The 17,558-nt window shown below is 34.6% G+C and overlaps 1 protein-coding gene across 7 annotated transcripts in view; it reads left to right on the top strand.

Annotated features, from left to right (window-relative positions):
* The first annotated feature begins 735 nt into the window (after positions 1-735).
* LOC123541046 (uncharacterized) overlaps positions 736-17,558 on the top strand; it is a 330,808-nt gene continuing 313,985 nt past the window's right edge. For 3 of the 7 annotated variants that reach the window (XM_045326409.2, XM_053544973.1, XM_053544968.1), the window contains exon 1: positions 739-1,135. The gene's annotated coding sequence lies outside the window, so the exon portion shown is untranslated. Of the gene's footprint in view, positions 1,136-12,318; positions 12,470-17,558 lie in introns of those variants that run through there. The other 4 variants (XM_053544988.1, XM_053545004.1, XM_053544967.1 and 1 more) reach the window with 2 other exon arrangements.

Consider the following 17,558-nt stretch of genomic DNA (forward strand, 5'->3'; position numbering starts at 1 on the left):
GACTTCATCTAATAAATAAGAATTTAGAAGACAGTAACCCAATATTCTCTGTTTAGTTGATTTAGTGAAATAATTAATTTATACGCGCTGATAATAATGAGATCCCGCACTATTTCGTAGCGCCCTCAGTCTAAACTTTTATGTTAAAGAGAAGAGTGATATTAAAAAAACTTCTACACACGAAAGTGACAGCAAAAAAATCCCATCACAAAAATTTGCTTTTATTTTTTTTTCACATCAGTCCAGCAAAAAAAGTACACGACAATATCATTTTTTTGTGTGGACTCAATGTACTTAGTACGTCTTGATGCTTAAATATCGGGGTCAAATCAAATTCTACATTGCAGAAAAACGTTAAACAGAAATAATTGCATAATACATTCTTTCTGTCAAACGATGATAGCTTCTTTGACTTCCGTTAAACACAGTAGGCATCACTATCTAGTTCACAGAATATCTGGTAGAATACATGCAATTATTTTTTTATCATTGAAAATACGTGTTACCTGATAATGCTTATTCAAATTACCATAAAAGCACATTACTTTTTATTTGTTTATGAAATGCATTTCCCGTGTTATACAAAGATAATCGATGGAAAATTAATTTCTCAAATGACGTCATTGAACTGGAATATTACCGTAAGGCTGAACGACGAACAGCATATTTCGATTCCATTGCTTCTCTGTATTCTAGTTCAACAATTATGTTGTAAACTGTGCACTTGTTCTTTTAAAACATGTTTTAAAATAACAAATCTTCGCAAATGCTATTTATTGATTATTATATAACAGTATTACTGAAAATAAATAACTTAAATGCTTCTTCGCAAAATGTTTGTGGAATAGGACAAAATGATTTAATTATAAGCACGGTTATATATTTCCAATACTCATGTTGTTTCTGTTGTTTTTTCATGTGCTGCTTCGTTTAAAATCTCCTTCGCTTCGCGCAAACTGTCACTTGTGTGTATTGGATTTTGCTAGGACCATTGTAATCAATTAGTTGATCAAATGGACTTAAACAACTGGATAAGGGACTTCTGCACCATTCTTGATCTGGAATAGTTATAATTACACTTAAAAGTCATCAATATAGGTAACAGTGGCTTATTCAAAAATGGAGTATTTCCAAGGTGAGTATTTACTTATTTATAATAATAATATAATAAGAAATGAAACATTTCCTGTGTTTGCTTGAAAAAAAAAATAAACGAGTATATATATAGTGTCACGTTCCACTTTTGCATATATATTAATTTCAGGACAGCTTTTGTTTTATTTTACATTAGAATGCACCGATATTTTGTAAATTGCGGTAAAGTGAAATGTTTGAATTGAACCATCGAGCGGCTTATATACTGTCCAGATTGATTTATTAATTGAATTATATTTATGTTCTTCATTACGAAATAAACATCATAGGCTCTTGTACATAAATGGTATCAAAACAGCATTGAAAGTAATTTAAACATTTTCTAGGAAATACGGCATAAATGCTAGAGTGCAGGCCGACAGTGGACCCAGTTGAAATATTAGGTTAAGCTTATCGTACAAAAATAAATCTTTTTTTTTTACTTGGATAGATGACCCATTTGACATACATAACTTTTAAGTTTTTTATCATGTAGTCGTGATTCAATAGCAACATCATACTATTCACGTTACGTTATAGTTGTTTAAACCAAATGAGCCGTGCCATGAGAAAACCAACATAGTGGGTTTGCGACCAGCATGGATCCAGACCAGCCTGCGCATCCGCGCAGTCTGGTCAGGCTCCATGCTGTTCGCTTTTAAAGCCTATTGGAATTGGAGAAACTGTTAGCGAACAGCATGGATCCTGACCAGACTGCGCGGATGCGCAGGCTGGTCTGGATCCATGCTGGTCGCAAACCCACTATGTTGGTTTTCTCATGGTGCGGCTCAAATTATCATTTCGTTCAATGAGATACGAATTAGCTTCGAAGAATCAATGGTGTGAACGTCAAAATATTTATTCAGGATTATTTGAGAATTGTAAACAAAATAAACTGCATTGCCATAAAATCATCAGTTGCATGCAGTTATATATGTTGAAATTCGTCTTTGCTAATACGTCATTGCTTGCTGCGATGAGTGCTGACTTTAGTACAGTTGTATTGATGAATCTTTGAAAACGAATTGTCCGCCTTCCCATGTCATGACCCTTTAGGTGTGATTACGCTTGCAAGGCTTGAGGAAATGTCAAAAAAAAAAAAAAAAAAAAAAAAAAAAAAAACACGAAAGAAAAAACAATTTAAAATCAATTTCTCAATAAAATTCCCGAGAAACAGCTGTTTTTTGTTTTTATTCCAAATACATTTCGTTCTCCGGGAAACTGATAAAATTGAAGGAAATTTGTAACCGATACATTATTGTATCTTTAGCGCTGTCATGTGTCCCGTTGTCGTATAATAATTATGTACGGGGGCTGGTATTACTTAAGTTGTTTTATAGGAACATTGTTTGATGTTTAAGCTCCTGTCGTTCAGTACTCGAGTCCATTTTTATGTTATTATTAGGATGTTTTCTTCGTTATTTCTAAAATTTGGTTTTGCATTTAAGGTTATATTAGCAGTTCATAAAAAACTGTTATTGTATTCATAAAGAGATATTCTTGATGAGCATATACCTAACTCAAGATATTCATCGTAAATGGCTTTTAATTTAGTTCATTCAGTATGATTTACTGGTATGCCAATATTTGTACAGTGTTATGTCTGCTGAATTCTTTAGAGAGGAATTTATGGATTTGACGACAGCTGAAAGATATAATGGGAAACAAACTGAAGGCCTTCGCGGCATTTTGCTAAGTAGACGCTGCGTAAAATTATGTTCTATACTCTGAATAAATACCGCTACGCATGATATGAAAATGCATGCATGTGACGACTGAACGCTCAGTTCTCATACTCATGTCAGTTTTACAAATGAAACACCCGTTATAAAATACATGTTCGGATATTGTAATTATAATAATTGTATGCACATGGAACAGAGGGTAGTAATTGAGTATTTCGGTTTAAATAAGTGTGAATTTTTACTATTAGGTTCCTTCAAGCATATCAAATGTTTGGACAATACCAGTTTTTATTATATATCGGACCTTGATAACAACACTACCACTCTTTCAAGCTATTATAACATTTAACGACCGGGGTCTTCTTAAGTTTCAGTCCCACACGAATACATTAGTTACGCCTCCCCACGTTCTTGTATTACTGTTTAAAAATATGTTAGTCACGTGCTTTCTTAATGAATGAAATGAAGTTCTAGATTAAAATTCTGAAAAAGGGATCCCAGACAAAACAAAATATCATTTAGCAACTTTTCCAATACCGTTCGCCACACACTTCTTCGCCTTTTCGCGCGTGTCAATGACGCATTTGATTCTAACCTGAACTAGCGCGTATGAATGACTTAATTAAACAAAAAAAAATGTTGATGAGTGATTTGAGCGTTATTCATGGTCTGAAATAATTGAAAACAGCTCTTGAAATTAATTTATTTTGTTAACTGCGGATTAATCTTCAGTACTTCATCTTGTATTATGTTTTTGTTATTGATCTCGTTCAAGTATTTATCCCTTTTGTTTTGAAAAATATATTTTCTTGCAAGGTATTAATAGCAAAGATGTTCTGTTTAAGCGATAAGCGATAACATATTATCCCGACAACATAAGCAAGCCGTGGAATAGCTCGTAATATTTCAAAAGTGACGCCCGTTTTAACTGTTTAAAACTTTTATTTAATACATAAATGCTTGAATTAAACAGTGAGACATGAATATATTAGAATTATGTAACGAACTTGTTACGATATTAATGGTAATTAATGATTTAAATGTTATTTTGGTAAAGGTGTGAGATTTAGGAGGGCACATTTTAATAGAAAATAAATCTATAATTATGCATATGGATGCCTTAGCTAGATAGCATAAACCTTTACAGGCATGCAGCAATAAATTTAATGAACATCCTTCAAATTAGATTAAATCCTTTCATGTCGAATGATACCTAATATGGCTTCCTGTCTCCTACCCTACTGCAGGTATCATAAATGCAATATTAGGACGCATATAATAAGCAACTGGCATAATATTGAGCCGCGCCATGAGAAAACCAACATAGTGGGTGTGCGACCAGCATGGATCCAGACCAGCCTGCGCATCCGCGCAGTCTGGTCAGGATCCATGCTGTTCGCTAACAGTTTCTCCAATTCCAATAGGCTTTAAAAGCGAACAGCATGGAGCCTGACCAGACTGCGCGGATGCGCAGGCTGGTCTGGATCCATGCTGGTCGCACACCCACTATGTTGGTTTTCCCATGGCACGGCTCATATCATATTCGTAATTTTTTAATGAATAAAACACTTATTCTGGCACTAATGCCAATGTCGGATATATTACAGTGTTGCTAAACAATTTTAACAATTTTATGGGTGGACGGATAGCTCAGTGGTCTGCACACTTGCCTTCCAATCCTGAGGTCGGGGGTTCGATCCCCGGCAGCTACTCGGGAATTTTCAGATACGCTTTTCAGTGTTTCCCACCCAGCTAGAGGTGTACTGGTCAGGAACCCAGGCAATCCTTGCGTGCATCAGTGCTATACACTGGGCACGTTAAAGAACCAGGCTGTCTATTCGAAACGAGCTAGGCTAAGTTAGCCGGACAAGCCTATATCTGATTTCTGATCTCTCTGTCGTGGGGGCTTTGTCTCACTCTGTCCCTCTGGTCAGATCGCTCTGTCTCTGTACTAGTAGAGGATGAATTATGCGCCCTGTGTGGCTGCATTTGAACTATGTAAAGCGCCTTTGAACGTGAAATTGATCATGAAAAGGGCGCTATATAAATCTGGTATAATAATAATAATAATAACAAAACATAGTAGCCCTGGATATTCAGTTATTTTTCAATTAGCGATATACCACCGAAGAGTATCTATAGCTACTTGTTTTGAAACATCAACTGAAATATGAATTGGATTGCTTCAATCATTCATCGGAGATGCTTAAGTAAGATACCTGACCCATTATTGAATGACATACCGCTAAAAATATATAATAAGCATGCAAAAGATGATAAATGAAGATTAACCTTTAATGTTGAAAGGATTCCCACTTTTTTAATTTTGACACCTAGTACGTAGCAAGTTTTCAGCCACCACAATTAATGTTTCAACACGCGATTGTTCTTAACCTTGACAATGTGTTAATGTAATCAGTTTCTTAAACATCTAGATATGAAAGGTAACAGCGTTTAACGGTGTTCCATTTAAATGTCATTAAAACCCTTTCAAAAGTTAAATATGTTTTATAATTGCTTTAATGGTAGTAACATACAATAATGAATTAATGATTCGGTAACTAGCGATCATTATGTTATAGAAGCGTTAAATGTACTGTACAGGAAACACTTCCGAGGAGTAGACACCTGTCAAGAAAAGTCCTCTCCACAGACGGGAGGTTGCAATGTTCTTAATAAAAACATACATGTAATGCAACATCAGATATATACAACATGAACATCATTAAATATTCCAAACGGTAAAAATCACATGCTTTGTAATTGTATATGTTTTCCATGTTATTCAAATGGCAGTTTAAAATGCAAATCAGCATCACACATGTGGCCGTTTTGTCAGCACCTCATTAAATAATTGTATTTTTACAAGGCTATTATTTCAATCTTTAATCAAAGATTGCCTGAATATTTAATTTTAAAATACAATGATTGTATTTTGTCGTGAGCGTATATGCTTTAGAAATAAAATAATTTACGTACAAGGCAGACATGTAGGCTGTTGCCCTGGACGCGTATTACACATTTTCTAAAGATAGAAATTGAGTTATATATGTCTCATTTTAAGAAAAGATAGTCGTAAAATACAGAAATTGAAATATATGTCTCATTTTAAGAAGAGGTAGTCGTAAAATATAGAAATTGAGATATATGTCTCATTTTAAGAAGAGGTAGTCGTAAAATATAGAAATTGAGATATATGTCTCATTTTAAGAAGAGGTAGTCGTAATACTTATTCATCTTCATGAATATGTTTAATCAAGACGATGTTGTTACTGTAGCGCTCTGTTTGAGACATGTATACAAATCAGCCAAATATTATGGTACTCTTTTACTGGTTAGGGTGCGGATGGAAATAGAAGAAATCAAATAAAAGTTATGTTTTTCTTCAAAGAACCTTTTTATACGCCCGACGTGACGTATTTTGTTATGACACTCGTCTGTCCGTTGGCAATTTCGTGTCCGCTCTGTAACTCTTGAACACCTTGAAGGATTTCGAAGGAACATGACACAAATGTTCACCACATGGAGACAACATGCAGTGTGCATGTTTTAGATGGCTAGCTTCAAGGTCAAGGTCGCACTTAGAGTCAAAGTTTATATGACTTTGTTTCGTGTCCGCTCTGTAACTCTTGAACTGTTTGAAGGATTTTAAAGAAACTTGGCACAAATATTCAACAGATCGAGGCGGCGTGCAGAGCGCATGTTTCGGATGCCGTGCTTCAACGTCAAGGTCAAACTTACTGGTCAAATGTCATACCATCGGGCGTATATTGGTCCGCATTGCGGTGCTCTTGTTATTACGGAAGCGTATGATTTAACGCATTCATTCATAAAGTAGAGGATGGGAGTCATCATATACCCCAGGTGTAAGACGGGTGTTTCCAGCAGTGGCAAAAGCGCGGAAAAATCCTGTCTTGCATGCAGGAAAGATTCTCATTCTCCATGAGCAACTGTCGTTCGTGTAAACCTTAACACGAATTGCATACGCCATTGCACGTTTTCAAAGGATACGTTAATATAGAAATACCGTGATGTCATTACCATCGTCAGAATAAATCATTTCAGTATTCAGACGCTGCACGAATGCTCGATGAATATACATGAATGCGTATCAAATTTTATCATCAGGCTGCCTGGTGTGCATGCAATTTGCATGTTGTTTTATGACAAAAACTGACCCTTGATTGAAACTTAATATGTCTATCATCACAGCGGAATCAGAAATAATTAATGCGATACTGTTGCTGTAATTGAATTGAATTAAATACACCTAACGTATGTAAATTATTTTAAATATCTATTTTCTCATTGCACACACATGTGTAACAAATACTTAAGTAGTCTTTAATATTGCGTTTTGTGATATGATTTAGCCTATCTATTTGCAAATTGGAAATAATCGGCGCTGTTTCACTGATTCAAAGCCTATGTACTGCCTATTATCGTATAGTTTAATTTGCGCGAAAATCAAATTTCTTAAAGTGTATGTCATTGTCTTTTATTTTGAATGTCAAAAACCATTAAATGTATTTGTTTTCAAAGATAATGCAAGTCAATATTGCTCAAAACTTGCGTTTATTTATAAATAACTTTATAAAATTTTAATCTTATCTAAGTGTTGATAGGTAGCTGAAACATCGCTGCATTCTTATGTTTTCTGCATTCCCGAGAGAGGAATTTATAGACTGACGACTTCGCTAGATAATAAGGCCTAAAAGGATTCTTTGTTTCCGGTAACATGCTAAAAAAAATTAGGGTAGGTAGGTCAGAATATATATATATATATTTTTTTTTTTTTTTTTTTTTTTTTTTTTTTTTTATTAAGTGAGACTTCTCGGAAATTATTTTTGTGTCAAAACTGAATACAAATAAGGGGGTCATGCCTTTAGAGCATAAGAAAGTTTATTTCTAACATCACTAACCATGTTTAAAGCATAAAAGTGCAGTTTTGCAACTTTTTGTTGAAAAATTGAAAAAATATTCTCCAAGGCCATAAAAACATTTAGAGTTACTTTTGTCCGAAAGTTTATCTTACCTGAAAGTCATTGTTCATAAAATCATAGAAAAAGTAAAACATATCACATTCCCTTATTTTGAATACCAAAAATATAATAGAAAATGGAAGAACAAGTTCAAACAGTTATTAAATTGATTCCCAACTAAATTCGGCTTTCAATACCAAAAATAAAATCTTAATCTAATTTTTGTAAAACATCAATGATACGAGTCTATGTTTTTCGAAGCTTGTACTTCATTCTACAGAGTAGCAATAATAGTTTTGCGTGTTTCATCTTATGATTAATTTGTTTAAAAAACATCTGAGCCGTGCCATGAGAAAACCAACATAGTGGCTTTGCGACCAGCATGGATCCAGACCAGCCTGCGAATCCGAGCAGTCTTGTCAGGATCCATGCTGTTCGCTAACAGTTTCTTTAATTTTAATAGGCTTTGAAAGCGAACAGCATGAATCCTGACCAGACTGCGCGGATGCGCAGGCTGGTTTGGATCCATGCTGGTCGCAAAGCCACACTGTTGGTTTTCTCATGGCACGGCTCATCTGACATTTTCAAAATGAAGTTTTTACAATTATGAAATAAAGGATGATACTTGGTACTCGTTATTGCTGGCAATCTGCGTTTAATCGTTTTAAAAAAAAGACTTTTCAGAAAAAAAGAGTCGTTTAAAATGATTTGCTCTCAGCGGCATGCAAAGGCCACCCGAGACTTTATCAAAATCTTATCACCACAGTAGATAAACAAAAATCTCACATCATAGCATTTTATGTATATACTGGTTGGGAACCATTTTCCGGACACATTTTCATATTTCGGCTCCATTATTCCCTAAAAAATAATTCTACATAAATGAAGTCCACACTATACAAACTTCAGCTCTTTCCACATCTGATGTTGTAATCAGCATCGCGTTGTGACGTAAAATATGGTTTCTATGGGGCCTCAAATGGGGTCACTAAAATAAGTTATTTTTTCCCGTCAGGTAAACCAGTATCCGGACAAATATTTTGACGGTGTTTTGTTGTTAATTTGATATCAAAATAAGTAATTAAACTACTTCTACACATTTCTTAATCATTCATCTCATCAAAATTGCACATGAAACATAACCCGACGTTCAATACCAGCTACGAAAGCAAACCGAGGTTGACTATAAAAAAACTCGAATTTCGTCTTATACGAATTCTTGATCATTCCAATAGATATAGAATAAAATTAGTGCAAAAATCGACAACCCTGCATCGTATGTAACTTTTAGCGTGAAATTATAAGTAGAACATGTTATCAGCGGACAATCATTATGTAGTTTGATTATTTCTTCCCCACTTGATACCTCGGCATGTGTGAACTACTGCGCATGCGCAATGCTATCTTCATGCCCCGTTAAGTCAGAAAGTTGTTTTATGAACGCAGGTGAATTATCATAAAAACCCCAAACATTTTACAGCCTTATAAAATAGTGATTTTTTGTAGACATGAAGAACATATATCTAAATGATCTAGATGAAACAATTACATGAATAACAACGAAATAAAGCGAATATTACATGTGTCCGGAAACTGGTCCTGTCCGGAAAATAGTTCCCAACCAGTACTGAATTTATAAAGCTTTAAGGTTTTCACTAAAAATGATCTTTCTTTGTCATATTATTAACATTAGAACATGAGGTTTTGTTTCTAAACTGTCTTAAAAATGCCAAATAAAGAAAATAACATGCCCGAGTAGAGAAATCGAACCTAAGCCGCCGCGGCAATAAACATTTTCTTCGTTCTTGGCCAATTCACCACTGACGAATACGTACTTAACGGTCGTTAAATATAATTAAAAGCTTTATAATTAAAGGCAGTTTACCTCCGGTATTCCGTTTATTCTTGTGTGTTTCCATAAAATATATTCTGTCAGTAACTAAGTTGTACGATCTGGTGGTTAGTGCCTTTAATCGACTGAACAAAATATTAAAATCCAAGGCACTATTAAGCAATTTATCATTTTTATTTAAGGCGTGTAGTAAAATCGGCAATGAAAGACGCCAATGTTCTTTGTATCGCATGTTAGCTCTTTGAATTTGTTCTTTCCTTCTCTATCACAAAGTCAATTCGACCAAAGCATGTATCGTATTTCTTTTGAAAGTGTTGTTAAAATACAATTAATAAGTTACCAATTTGTTACAGATACTTCGAGCTTGTATCAAATACACTATATGTAACTTTATGATTTACAAAGCATAAGATCCCATATTATTGACATCACGTTCTATGGGTCTTTCCGAGTAAACTTACCCGATGGCATTAATTTTACTGGTTGTGATTCTTGAAAATGGGACACAAACACGCTATAACACATCAAGACGCACACTTTATAGAAAAAGCAAACGCTGCATGACATGCGTGTTTGAGAGCTTGTATCTTCACAATTTAAATGCAGATTTGCATCAGACAGCATTTGTTTGCATACTTAAGATTTCACATCACGCGGCCAAAATGCACGTGGTGCGATTGAAGTTTAATTCATTAGGCAGTGTCTCTTTTGCTATATCCGTCTTTTGTGTTCTTATTAGCTAATTAACTTAAGCATAATTATACATTTATATACACCAAATTCCTCTGTCAACACGTGGGCTATATATAGGTTCATTAACAAAAGCATATCAGTCAGAAACAAATCGGGCTAACAATAATAAAAGACTTAACGGAGAGAAATCAGTGCTACAAAGCAAAACTAAGTTTGAATTTGATGCACGATGTTGTCTTTATACGGCCATTTGACAAGTATTTTGAAATATAAGGGGAACAAAATATACTCCAAATAAATCCGAATACATTAAAAAATATTTTCAATATCAAATTATAGCGAAACTTTATTTTAAAAGCATCCTTCGTAAATGATTAAACTTTGAAGTGAAACATGAATCCTGCAGGTTTTAATCACTAGAAATTTCATTCATTTTGTTTAACATATGGTCTATTGAATTCAGTCATTCGAACCACCTTACAAGGTTCGCTGCCTGCTGGGCCAGCTTCTGTACGACTAATATGTGCATAGTTTAATGATCAGATCGCATGCTATGCTACTTCTATATATCACTGCGTTAATTATTGAAGCTAAATTTGTACAGATGATTTTACGGTACTGTGAGACAGTTTGAACTATAGACCGATCAATAGCACAAACTGTTGATCGATGAAACATATACGAAGACAAAGTATCATATTAATAAGCTAGTCAGTATTCCATGTCCAACCATTTAAAACTAGTAATAGTATTTTGAGCAGTCTAGCAGCTCTTCCAAGTATCCGTCCACAGTCATTTGTCGAAATCCTATAAATTTTGCCGTGAAGTGTGTTAATGCATTGCATCATTGCATCATTGCATCAGACTATAAAGATTCATTGCCATAGCATTCGCTTAAAGCTTCTTCCGGTTTTAGAAAAGCAGGTATTTTACTGAAAGTAGTCTTGTACTTGTAAGATTGTACTTGCTCATCTATAAAAGGCATAATTGTGCGGAATATAGATCGAGAAAAAGTATTTTGCCATCAGCTTGACAATATTCTTGGATAGAAATTTACTGCACACAGTAAGGATGTTGATTGCCCAAAACTTGTCTCAGAAGCAGTTCAGTCTCCAAGAAAAAACGTTTAAATCTTGACGATTCATTTCTTCTCCATTACATATAGTTTAAGGTGGTTGATAAGTGTCAGAGCTTAACATTATACCTATGTAACCGCCGTTAAAAATGGTATTCACATGTTTTGTATATAAAACTATTCAATTATGAACGCTTTATGCATGTTCACATGGCATCTTGCTGGATACAAAAAGGCCCGTTTACCTTGGAAAACGCACGATACCTGAAGACTCCGTAAAACACACGCTAGGTTTTATTTGTTTATGAAATGCCTTTCCCGTGTTATACAGGGACAGTCGATGCAAACGCATGATTTCAAATGATACTATTGGACTGGAATACATCTGTACAACGTACTGTAGCTGCATGATATTCTCGTTTACATGATTCTATAAAAAAAAACTGTTTTATAATAATGACGCTTGGCAAAGGTTAATCATTAAGTGAGTGATAATGTTACTGAAGAATTACTTTAAAGCTAAACACTCAGTGCTTCTTTCGAACGCAAACCTTACCCTGCTAATTTTTTATAAAGGACTTGTCCGTCTTTCAATTTTGATAGATAGTACTATTAACTGTTAAAAGGGGTGCTTGTTAAACCGTAACAGCGCTTACCAAAAGATACTGACTGAATGGCGAAAAGTGCAGATTATGATCAGACTGCACGGATGTACAGGCTGGTCATGATCTACACGGGATGCAAAGGGCAGAATCAGTGGTGTCCAGCATGATAAGGGTTAATAGAAGCATGAGTATATTTTCCAATACTCCTGTCGTTTCTGTTTTGCCTGTAATATTTTGTTTGAAACCTTCTTCGTTTCACGCAAACATTCAGTTGTGTATCGGTTTTTGTCAGAAATTTTGCATCAGAATTACTTGATTAAATGAACAAAAATAACTTGAATATGGGATCTGTACATAACCTTTAATCTGGAACTATTAGAATTGCTCACAGAATTCATCAATATACATAACAGCGGACTATTATACCATGGACTATTTTCTAGGTGTGTATCTTATTATTAATAGTATTAGTGATTCTAAATAATAAATTAAATGTTCTGTAACATTTTCTGCCAATGTATACATTTGATTTAAAAACCAAAATTTCTCTGCAGGAAAACATATTACAATCTACTGTACACTCTACTACAATTTATATTGGTATTTCAATATGTTATAATCAGTGTCACAGCGTGCATTTCATCTTAAAACGCATCAACATTTTCACGCGGTCACAACGTATTATTGTATCCAAATATCTACAGGAAAATGTGAGAGGTTAAGCACCAAATGGCTTATATGCTGTCCCCATAATGATTTTATGATTGAATTATATTTAATTTACGTCATTACGATGAAACTTTACAGCGGGTGTTAAGTGCTGTGTGGCGGCCGTAAAAAGTCGCCCCGACTTCATCTCAGTGTTGTTATATTTTCTGGTCCTTCGGGATGATTGATTTCAACTCATTTAGATTTGAAGATTTAATACTGCTTAAGCCGGTTGCTAGGGTCGTGGGCAGTGTTGCATTTTCCACTACTGCTCATAAGCAGACTCAATCAAACCGAGTCTGCAATTTTCACTGTTTGCGTTGTTCCCGGTGCTTCCGAGGGATCTACTTTCCAGATTTTATTTACAGATGCTTATATACTTGATTGAAAGTACGTTCCTACTCTGGATTTTCATTCACACAGCTTACTGCGAAATGATCTTTTATTGTGGACATGGTATTAATTTTGATATAGAAAATAAAGCATAATGATTATTAAGTAACCAATAATATGATTGCTAATCGTTTTAAGTATATTTTCTGTGTTTTGCACACGGTTTCATGTGTAGATAGTTTATGGCAGCACAATACCTTATTTCTTCAACATTAAAGTACATTGGTTACAACAGCTAATACATACCTGTCTGAATAACAGACGGAAACATGGAACTTTAAATTTAAAGTACCCATTTTCAGTTTTTACTAATATCTTATGATATCTTATCAGATACTCTTTATTAAGCGTTACAACGCTTGATAGATATAAAAGTTTGTAGCTCCTCTGTTCTGCAATTGGTTAGTCTCTTTTTATACTCATGTTAAATTACTTCCCTCTTACAGCATTTCACAGGATGAAAACTGAAAGCATTTATAATCAAACTAATAGCTAGTCTAATAGCAACATAATTTCAAATTGTGGTACAGCTACAGAATCGTTCACATATTGTTATAGAATATAAACCAGAGAGTTTACTATGTAACAGTCAATATTTATTCAAGATTGTATTACACACCAGTAAATCATTTATGTAAAACAAACAAACTGCATTGCAGTTAAAAATCAGTTCTGTTTGGGTATGCATTCAATTAATACCTCCGTGCACAGATGTTAAGAAGACTTTCATCTTCATATGTTATTACATGCTGCGACGAATGTCTAGGTAAAAGCTTTTTTTGCAGCACGAAATGCCATCATTGTGTACGCTTTCTGAACTGAGAAAACAATAAGTGAGAATCAATTACAGAACAAAATGCCCGAGAAACAGCTGTTATTTTCATTCCGATTAAGCTCTGTGAATCCCTCGGGGAACGGTTTAAAATTTAATGAAAAATTAAAACCGAGACATTTTCTGTAACGCTGTCATGTGTTCCCTAGTTGAACAATATTCATGTAGTTTAAATTTTCATGTATGCGCAATACAATTCCTACCGGTAGTCCTTAAGTCATTAGAAAGGAATGCCCCTGAGACATTGTCTTATTGTTAACTTCAAGTTATGCAAACTATCGGGTGTTTCTTATCAAATTCTTAAAGGATACCTAATGCAATCCACTCATTCAGATTATCTTATTATGTTGTCTACTACCTATGCATTCTTATGTATGTTGCATTTTTGAGAGCAAGAAATTATGGACTGACGACAGCTGATTGATACAATAGGAAAGAAATCGGAGGCTATCTCTGTTAAATAGACGCATTGTAAAAAATGTTCAGGAGTCTGAATAAATGCTATGCATAATATAGTAAAAACTATGCAGGTGACGAATGAACGCACAATCCCAATATGTCATTCGCTCTAAAAATCAAATAAAATCACATTGAAGATAATGCTTTTTGTAGCAGGTAATTGTTGTTCGAAAAGAGACAGGCAATTAGCCTGTTCTTCGGACGTCAATAGGATTTCTGCAAAGATAACATATAACCAAACACTTCATGACTTTTATTTTTCAATACTGCATGATTAAAGGCCGTCGACTAATTATTTTCAGCTGCAGATAGCCGAGTGTCATTAATATACAGTAAGCGTGGAAAGGACGTTCATATTGAATACAAATGCCCATAATGTTGTTTCAATATAGAATTACAAATATTTTAAAATTAACAAAAAGAAAAAAAAAACATGTCTTGTTGTTGATTATAGTATGAAATCATAGCATAGACAATGTATCGATCGAATATGTCTTTGGCAGTCCTTCTTGTGAAAAACAGATAACAAGTTAAATCCTGATGACCGGGTTGCACCAGATATCCACCGTTCATCTTGTAGTCATCTGTCTAAGGTTCTCTCATTGCATAGCTTGAAGCTAGGGCTGACCAAGCACAGGCAGGCTATTTGTCGCAAAACAGTGTTTTATGATATATATTCAGACTTTGATAGTACTTTTCTCCATTCTATACAAGTTACGTTATCTATTCAACGACCGACTTTTTTGATGTTTGCATGAAGTTTCTGTTGCTATGGCTAGTAAAACCGTATAAAGTATTTAAGTGGCGTCCTGTACTTAATTTTGATACAGCCGAATAAAACGAATAAATTATTCTGAATTATGAGTTCCAAACAAAACTAAATATAGTTATTTTCCAACACTTGCGTTGCGTTTAAACACTTCTTTGTCAATGACGTATTGGATTTTAACTTGAACTACCGCGCCTGAGGAATTTAATTAAAAAAGAAAGTTGATAAGTGATTTGGGCATTATTCATGATCTGGAATAATTGCAACTGCTCTTGAAATTCATTTATTTTCTTAACAGTGGAATGGATTAATCTTCAGGATCTCATCTCCATTTTTTTTTTTTTTTTTTTTTTTTTGCTATTGATCTCGATCTTCGTTCTTGAATTTTTAAAGAGTAATTAATTTCATTTCTGGAGATTTACAGCAAAGATAATCTGTTTATAAAATGAGAATGCCTGTAAAATAACCATCTTGTAAATGTTCATAATCACGTCTGTATAAACAAGCCATGGAATATCTGGTTTCCCATTAAACGCCCATTAAATCTGTTTATCTCTTTACTTTACACCTTTTTTGATTGCTACTCTGCACATGCACATGTAGATAGGACTGTATCTAGTTCAAAATGTTGAACCCATTATAAATTGTAACTAATAAATGTACAATTAGGACTATCATTGAGCGTGTGTGATCTACCTCCCTTTCAAAAAAAAGATCACTTTTTTAAAAAATAAATAGAATACTTTGAATTGAGTCGTTTCAGATTTGCGATATACGCCGTCTCGCCGGTGGAACCTGGCTAAGCATTCATTTGGGTTTCCTGCACTGCCCGGGCCTATCCGGCGTACGCCGATGTGCGCCGGTCTTGCAAGATACGCTAAACGGATGATCATATATTTTCTTGATTTCAAGTCTGATAAACATTTAGAAATCTGTGGTTAATGGCAGTAATGGAGGATACACACTACGCTTACTTTTTTGGAACAAGCCACAATAGGAATTCGTAGCAAATTAAAAACCGGCGAGATTTTTTTCTAGCAGCTCACATGGCTTATAAAACTAACTGGTCCACATATGTTTATTTCTAGTTTGTGCGTGTGTATATATACAAATTTTAATGTAAAAAGTCACAGTAGCTCTTAATATTTTACATTTTCGGGAACATTTCAGACAGAAAGTATCCTTAGGTACTTGTTGAGGAGCTGTTGGGTGGGCCTATTACAATGTGTCCTGTGATTATACACGAGAAAGAACCAAAGAACCAAAAAAACTCTTCCCTTAAGATTTATAACAGCATTTTATGGCATGACATCCCACGAAAAACTTCAATGGCCCGTAAAGGATGAAAATTTAATTAAAACGAGCTTTTCATGTTAAAGGCTTTTTATGAAATTGATATTACATGTCCGTTATTATTTTCTTGTCGGTGTATTTTTACACCCTGTTAATGGCAAGTTTATAACCACCAAAACCAACGTTTTAACAGGCGCCTTTCTTTAACTTTGGCAAGCTTTGAAAGTGTTGTGAGCAAACACCATTAAAAGTGACCATGAAATATGAAATGTAACGACGTTTAGCCAGTGTCCGTTAAAACGTCGTTAAAATCCTTTCAAAAGTTTCATATTTTTCATAATTGCTTTAAAGACAGAAGCAGGCGGAAGTGAGTATTCATATTCAAATTATCTTTTGTCATAGTCAGTCATATTTTGGCATTATTATATTTTTCTATACACGTACTGAAACACTTTCTTGGAGACGAGTTAAATTTTCAGCCTCACCTTAAAAGACTTTCACTAAAAAAAGGCAGATTTTCTTTCCAGCGTAACAACAGTCTACTTGAAGTTAATTAACTTCCTTTAGAGAAACAATCTCTGTTTATCATGCACACATTATCCCTTCCTTTGTTGTATGAAAGCTGAACTGTTCTAAGACTTATACATCTGATTTTGTGTGTACTGAATTTTGTTTGTGCTCTGAAAATCATTTAGGCCTCGCCATGAGAAAACCAACATAGTGCGTTTGCGACGAGCATGGATCCAAACCAGCCTGCGCATCCGCGCAGTCTGGACAGGGTCCATGCTGTTCGCTGTCAAAGCCTATTGCAATTAGAGAAACCGTAGATGCGCAGGCTGGTCTGGATCCATGCTCGTCGCAAACACACTATGTTGGTTTTCTCATGGTGCGGCTCATTTATGGAGTACGAGTCTTTGTTACAACACCAAGTGTATACGTCATTACGTATTAATATGGTAAAAATGACATGCGTTGTAATTTGAGATTATCATCCTTGTTAATCAAATGACAGTTTAAAATGCAAATCAGATCGCACAGAAGGCCGCATTGTCAACATCCTTATTACACCAGCATTTGT

Source organism: Mercenaria mercenaria, chromosome 1, assembly GCF_021730395.1.
Source record: "Mercenaria mercenaria strain notata chromosome 1, MADL_Memer_1, whole genome shotgun sequence".
Taxonomy (NCBI): domain Eukaryota; kingdom Metazoa; phylum Mollusca; class Bivalvia; order Venerida; family Veneridae; genus Mercenaria; species Mercenaria mercenaria.